The sequence below is a fragment of the Odocoileus virginianus genome, unplaced genomic scaffold (genome assembly GCF_023699985.2).
Source record: "Odocoileus virginianus isolate 20LAN1187 ecotype Illinois unplaced genomic scaffold, Ovbor_1.2 Unplaced_Contig_36, whole genome shotgun sequence".
Classification (NCBI taxonomy): domain Eukaryota; kingdom Metazoa; phylum Chordata; class Mammalia; order Artiodactyla; family Cervidae; genus Odocoileus; species Odocoileus virginianus.
The window spans coordinates 260,413-267,131 of NW_027224353.1; the positions used below are offsets into that span (position 1 = coordinate 260,413).

Sequence of the window (6,719 nt, forward strand, 5' to 3'; positions counted from 1 at the left end):
TCATTCCCAGCTGGAATTTGGAATCAGTTTGCCTCTACACTAAAACCAGTGAGAAAGCCCTAACTCTCTCATATACAAAGTTTTTCTCCCAAAGTGAATGATTCTAGAATACATACCGCTTCTACATGATGAAAGGGACACCTGCAAGTACAGAAGAGCAGACACTATGAGAGTAAGATCATATAGATGCACAGCCTTTGGTTCATTAGGTGATAGTGGAAAGCCTGATGAGGAACGGTGGTGGAGTCCAGGGAACACACTCAGATCAGAGCACACACACTCAGGATGAAAGGCAAGACCTGTGCCTGGAGGATAGAACTTCCAAGACCACTTGGGTTGGAAATTACAGAATTCTTTTCCTAGAGGAAAGGGTACTATAGAAGAGAGAACTCTACTCTACAGGGTGTAATTGACAGTAACAATTTTTAATATCCTGTGGACTGAGGCATCATGAATCCATAATAAGACTCTCATTCCACATTATCCCAACCAAGGGAATTGTCTCTATCTGAAACAAACACCCTCAAAGACTCACAACTTAATTCTACTGAAAGAGAAAAGAAACAATACTTCTATCTCAGACCAGAATAAAAAGAAAAACTTGCCTTGGAGGCACACAGAGTCTCTTCTGTCCTGTAACAAGGAGAGTTGACTGGCAGGTCCTCAGTGAAATCTGTAGGGACACAGAGTAGCTATTATAACAGTGGTGAGGCTACTCAGGAATTGGGAAAAAATAAAAAACAGGGTATTTTTCTTTGTGTGGACATGGGGTGGTGTGTATGGATGTGGGAGGTTAATAAGCATGGACTGAACTTGTGTTCATCCATCCTCTTTGGAGGAGGAAGGAAAGTAAAGGAGAGGTGGAAGGAAATGAAAACAGAGCTTTGCCCTCTAGCTAAGAGAAACCTAATCAAAAGGAAATATTCAATCTAATGAAAGGAAAACTCTAAAATGTATGTACTGTTCACTGAAAGAGACCCACGACGACTCCTGCTCATTTTGAGCTCCTGCTAAGTTGCCATGGTCTCTTGATTTTTCCCGGATCACTCTTTCTCTGAGATCCACAGTTGCTGCCAGATACTCTGTTCATCATGTTTCCTATGAGACTTTGTACTTGATTAACAGTGAACTGTTAGAGGACTGAATTTAATCCTGGGCCATTCTATTAATTCACTAATCACTTAAAGAAAATCAAATATACATACAAGATTTGAAAACACTGAATCCTACCATTTAAATACTACTGCTACAAATAATATCATATTTTTCTATTAATATTTGTTTCTATACACTGTGTCCTTGGCCACTGAGTCAGTGGCTGTCGATACTCACAGGGGCTATATGTTTAGTGGGACAGTTGATTATAAAAAGCACAGTTTCTCCACCTCACTGGTCTTCCTGGGGAACTAGTGAGACCCAGAGCAGCTGTCAGGACACTGGTGAGGCTGCTCACCAATCACTCAGCATTTTGTGTGTGTGTGTGTGTGTTTTGTTTTTTTTTTTTTTTTTTTATGAGAAAAAATGGGGTGGAGTGTATGCATGAGGGAGATTAGCAACTATGGACTGAGTTGCTGTTGAATCACCCTTTTTGCTGGATGGAGGAGAGCAAAGGAGAGAAGCAGGAAAAAAATGAAACACAGTTCTGCATTTTAACTAGAGATAACCTACCCGATGGGGAATAAAGAACACTAAAATGCATTCCAGCATTCAATGACAGAGACCCACGGCCCTCCTGCTTCTTTAGGGCTTCTGCTAAATCCCCCCTGTCTTCTGGATTTCTTCCTAGATCACTGCCTCCCCAGGATCCACAGGTACACTATTGTACTTACCAAGTTTTCTATGAGACTTACTTCTTCATTAAAAGCAAACTCTGTTAGAGGACTGCATTCAATCCTACCTATCCGAATAGCCATTATCAATCATGTGATATTCTTTCCCAGTCTTCATCTTCCAAATAATATTTGCATGTCCCCTGAGTCAGTGGCTGTCCACGCTCACAGAAGTCATACATTTAGTGGGACAGTTTATTACAGAGACGAAGCATGGGATGAATGCTGACTACCTCACACACAGCTGTGCAGGAAGATTTACAAAAACAATCATGGTCACTAGGCTAACTACCAAGTTCCACTGTGAACCTATTTGACACCTTCCCTTGAGTATGTGCTGCCAGGTTTAATCAGTCTAAGTCTTATGGTACTGCCCCCAGAACAGTGAAATATCTCCCTGATGATAATCTGCTTTATTCCTTGATTAAGCAAGGACACTAGAACCCAACAATATGACATACATTGTCTACATGAGGCCACACAACTCTCAGAAAATGTGAGTTGACCAGGAGGATGTGAGTTCAGAGGTGCCCTTCCACTAATGACTGCCAAAGTTAGCAGTTAATGTAAATTTGGTTGCCCTGGGTTCCATGACCACTGAGCCCACCTTATAATGGTGGGCATGGTCTGGATCTCTGAAGCTGCTAGTACCTCCAGGCATGTACATAGGTGCAGGGACCCCTTTGCTCCATGACTGAGGATCCCGTGAGAGTGATAAGTGCAGGTCAGGGGTCCACAGCAGTCACACTGGGACCACCTCGAGGTTCTCAGTTTGGCTTTTCCACTTAGGAGGTCAAGAGTTTGGGCCATTTTTCTCAGCAACAACTTCATCTGAGGAAAATGGCTGAGCTGAGGAAAGAATCAAGTAATGTATAATCAGTGTGCAGTGGTGATAAGAAGCGTTTAGAAAGTTCACAGGTGACTAGTGCTGTGTAAGAGGGAAACATCTCCTGAGGAAACACACACAGACACAGAGCATCAGAATCACACCACTGGGCCCACACATGGGCCCCAAGCCCGATTCACACAAACCCACAGCATCTAAATGATGTAGTTGCTTCCAGGTACCAGAGAATACAGACATTGTTATTTCCTTGGAGATCAGTCTCTTCTCTTCACCCCAAGCCCTCAACTCTTGTAGGAATCCAGCATCAGGTCACCTCTCCAACCAGAGCCAGCAAGAGAGCCCCACCTTCATCGACTAGATAGTTCCTCAGAAAAGAAATGATCCCTGAATATTTACCGTGTTCACAGACTGCTCTGTATGCCTGTGATTAGAGAGAAGAAAACAGTGTGAGGGTGTCAGCATCATATTTTCTCTGAAGTAAATCTGTTATCTGAGTTTTTTCCTCAGAAAACTAAAACTCTTCAAGTCAATGGTCCACTCCAAAAAAGAGAGGATCCCTGTTGAAGAGCCTGGCAAACTTTACATATGATCTCTGAGGTATAATTTCACCAACGATTACAGAATTACTTTTCTTGGAGGGAAAATTTCTACCGAGGAAAGTGCCTACAGTAGTAACTGATGCTATCTTTTTCAATGTCCTTTTGAATCAGGTCTGTGCTGATAATAGGTTTATCCTCAATATTTCCCCAGCCAAGGGATTACATACATCAGTGATAATATACATTGTTCGATTACTATAACTGTATTTGACTGAATAAAAAATAAGTGAAGCAACAGTTCCTATGCCAGAGAAAGACAGATGAGCTTACCTTCAGGGTACTCAGAGTCTGTTCCTTAACCCAGTCCCGGCAAAATTTCACAACCGGGTCCTCCTGGGAATCTAGAGTGACACATAGTAGATATCGGAACATGGGTGAGGCTGCTCACCAATCACTCAGCGTTTTTTCTGTTGCTGTTTTATTTGCTTTGTTGTTGTTGTTGTTTTTTGATGGGGTCATGGGGTGGAGTGCCTGCATGAGGGAGGTTAGTAGCTATGGACTGAGCTGCTATTGAATCATCCTCTTTGCTGGATGAAGGAGAGCAAAGGAGAGGAGCAGGAAAGAAATGAAACATAGCTTCTGCATTTAACTACTGATAATCTAACCAATGGGGACAAAAGAAACACTAAAGTGCATGCCAGTTTTCAATGACAGAGACCCATGTCCCTCCTGCCTGTTTACAGCTTCTAGTAAACTGCCCCTGGCTTTTGCATTTCTTTCTAGATCACTGCCTCCCCAGGATTCACAGTTACAGCTATTGTACTTAACAGGTCTTCTATGAGAATTTGTTCTTGATTAAAAGCAAACTTGGTTAGAGGACTGAATTCAATCTTATATTTCCAAATAGCTATTATCAATCATGTGATATTTTTTCCCAGTCTTCATTTTCCAAACAATGTTTGCATGTCCACTGAGTCAGTGGCTGTCCACACTCACAGAAGTCATACATTTAGTGGGACAGTTCATTATGGAGAGGAAGCATGGAGTGAACGCTATCTCTCACCGAGCTGTGCAGGAAATTTACAAAAAGAGTCACAGTCACTATGCTATTGAGTTCCACTGTGAGATCTATTTGACACCTTCCCTTGAGAGTGTGCTACAGGGTTTAATCAATGTAAGGCTTATGGTAAAGTCACCCAGTACAATGAAATATCTCCCTGATAATCTGCTTTTGTCCTTGTTTAAGCAATGACACTAGCACCAACAGATATGACCTACATTGTCTACACAAGGGCACATAATTCTCAGAATCTGTGATTTGACCAGGAGGATGCAAGTCCTGAGGAGCCCTTCATACTACAGACTCTGCCAAAATTGTCTGTTAATCCATCTTTGCTTGCCCTGGTTTCTGTGACCGCTGAAAAGTGAAAATGAAAGTGGAGTCACTCAGTCGTGCCCGACTTTTTGCGACCCCATGGACTGCAGCCCACCAGGCTCCTCTGTCCATGGGATTTTCCAGGCAAGTGTACTGGAGTGGGTTGCCATTTCCTTTTCCAGAGGATCTTCCCAACCCAGGGATCAAACCTGGGTCTCCCACGTTGTAGGCAGACTCTTTACACCATCTGAGCCACCAGGAAAGTGACCACTGAGGTACCCTTATAATAAAGTGCACAATCTGGACCTCTGGAGCTGCCAGCAGCTCCCAGCATGGCTCATAAATGGAGAGAGTCCCATGTGCCATGACTGAGGATCCCAGGATTGAGCATCAAGTGAAGATCAGATGTCCAGAGCAACCATATTGGGACAGCACTTAGGCATCGATTTGGCTTTTCTATTTAGGAGGTCAAGAGCTTGGGCCATTTTTCTCAGCACCACCTCCATTTGGGGAGAATGAATATTAACCCAACCTGAGGAATGGCTGAGTTGAGGAAAGAATCAGGTAATATATAGCCAGTGTGCAGTGGTGATGAGAAGTGTTTAGAAAGCTCACAGTTGACTTGTGCTAAGAGGGAAACACCTCTGAGGACACACACACACACACACACACACACACACACACACACATATACACAGATTCAAAATCACATCACATGGACTCACACGTGGCACCCCAAGCCTGATTCACACAAACCCACAGCATCTAAATGACAGTTATTGTTCATCCTGGGAGATCGGTCTCTTCTCTGCACCTCCAGCTCTCACCCCCTGTAGGGATCCAGCATCAGGGCACCTATCCCACTAGAGCCAGCAAGAGAGCCCCACCTGCATCATCTAGATTGTACCTCAGCACAGGGATGGTCCCTGAATATTTACCGTGTTCATAGACTACCCCGTGTGCCTGCTATTAGAGAGAAGAAAACAGAGTGTGAGGGTCTCAACATCATGTATTACCTGCAGTAAGTCTTCTGTTATCTGATTTTTATCCTCAGATAACTAAAATTCTTTAAGTCAATGGCCCCAAAGGAAAACAGGGCAGACGCCTGTTGAAAAGGCTGGACTTTTTCAAATAAGAGGTCTCAGTTTCAATTTAACTAATAATTACAAAATTACTTTTCAAGGAGGAGAAAATTTCTCTTGCTAAAAGCACCTAGAGTAGTAACTGATGCTGTCTATTTTTAATGTCCTATTGAAAAATGTCTGTGTTGATAATAGATTTAACCTCAATATTTCCCCAGCCAAAGAATTGCATATATCAGTGATAGTTTACATTGTCAGACTACTATAACTGTATTTGGCTTAATAAAAAATAAAGGAGTGAAGGAGCAGTCTTATCCCTGATAAAGGGAGAGGAGCTTACCTTCAGAATACTCAGAGGCTGTTCCTCAGCACAGGCCTGGGGCAGTTCATCCACCAGGTCCTCCTGGGGCACTAGAGGTGCAGAAAGCAACTGTCAGGACACAGGTGAAGCTGCTCAACAATCACTCAGCATTTGTTGTTTTTGATTGGGACATGTGATGGAGTGCGTGCATGAGGGAGGTTAGTAACTATGGACTGAGCTGATGTTGAATCAAACTGCTGAAGGAAGGGGATCAAAAGAGAGGATCAGGAATGAAATGAAACACAGCTTCTGCAATTTAACTAGTGATAATCTAACCAATGAAGACAAAAGAAACACTAAAATGCATGTCAGCTTTCAATGACAGAGATCCATGTCCCGCTTGCCTGTTTACATCTTCTGCTAAATCACTCTTGTCTCCTGGAGCTCTTCCTAGATCACTGCATCCCCAGGATCCACAGTTACAGCTAGTGAACTTACCAAGCCTTCTATGAGCCTTTATTCTTGATTAAAAGCAAACTCTGTTAGAGGACTGAATTCAACCCTACCATTCCAAATTGCTACTATCAATCATGTGATATTTTTTCCCAGTCTTCATTTTCCAAACACTGTTTGCATGTCCACTGAGTAAGTGGCTGTCTACACTCACCAAAGTCAGCCAATTTGTGGGACAGTTCATTGTGGATAAGAAGCATGGGTGAAAGTTGTCTCTGGCCCAGCTGTGCAGA

General features: G+C 42.9%; 1 long non-coding RNA gene across 1 annotated transcript; it reads right to left on the minus strand.

Annotated features, from left to right (window-relative positions):
* Positions 1–602: 602 nt before the first annotated feature.
* Positions 603–4,153, minus strand: LOC139034190 (uncharacterized). The gene is made up of 3 exons (XR_011486617.1): positions 3,546–4,153; positions 3,073–3,097; positions 603–673 (listed from the first exon to the last, which is right to left on the minus strand). It is a non-coding gene; the product is annotated as an uncharacterized lncRNA (long non-coding RNA).
* Between the last annotated feature and the right edge of the window lie 2,566 nt (positions 4,154–6,719).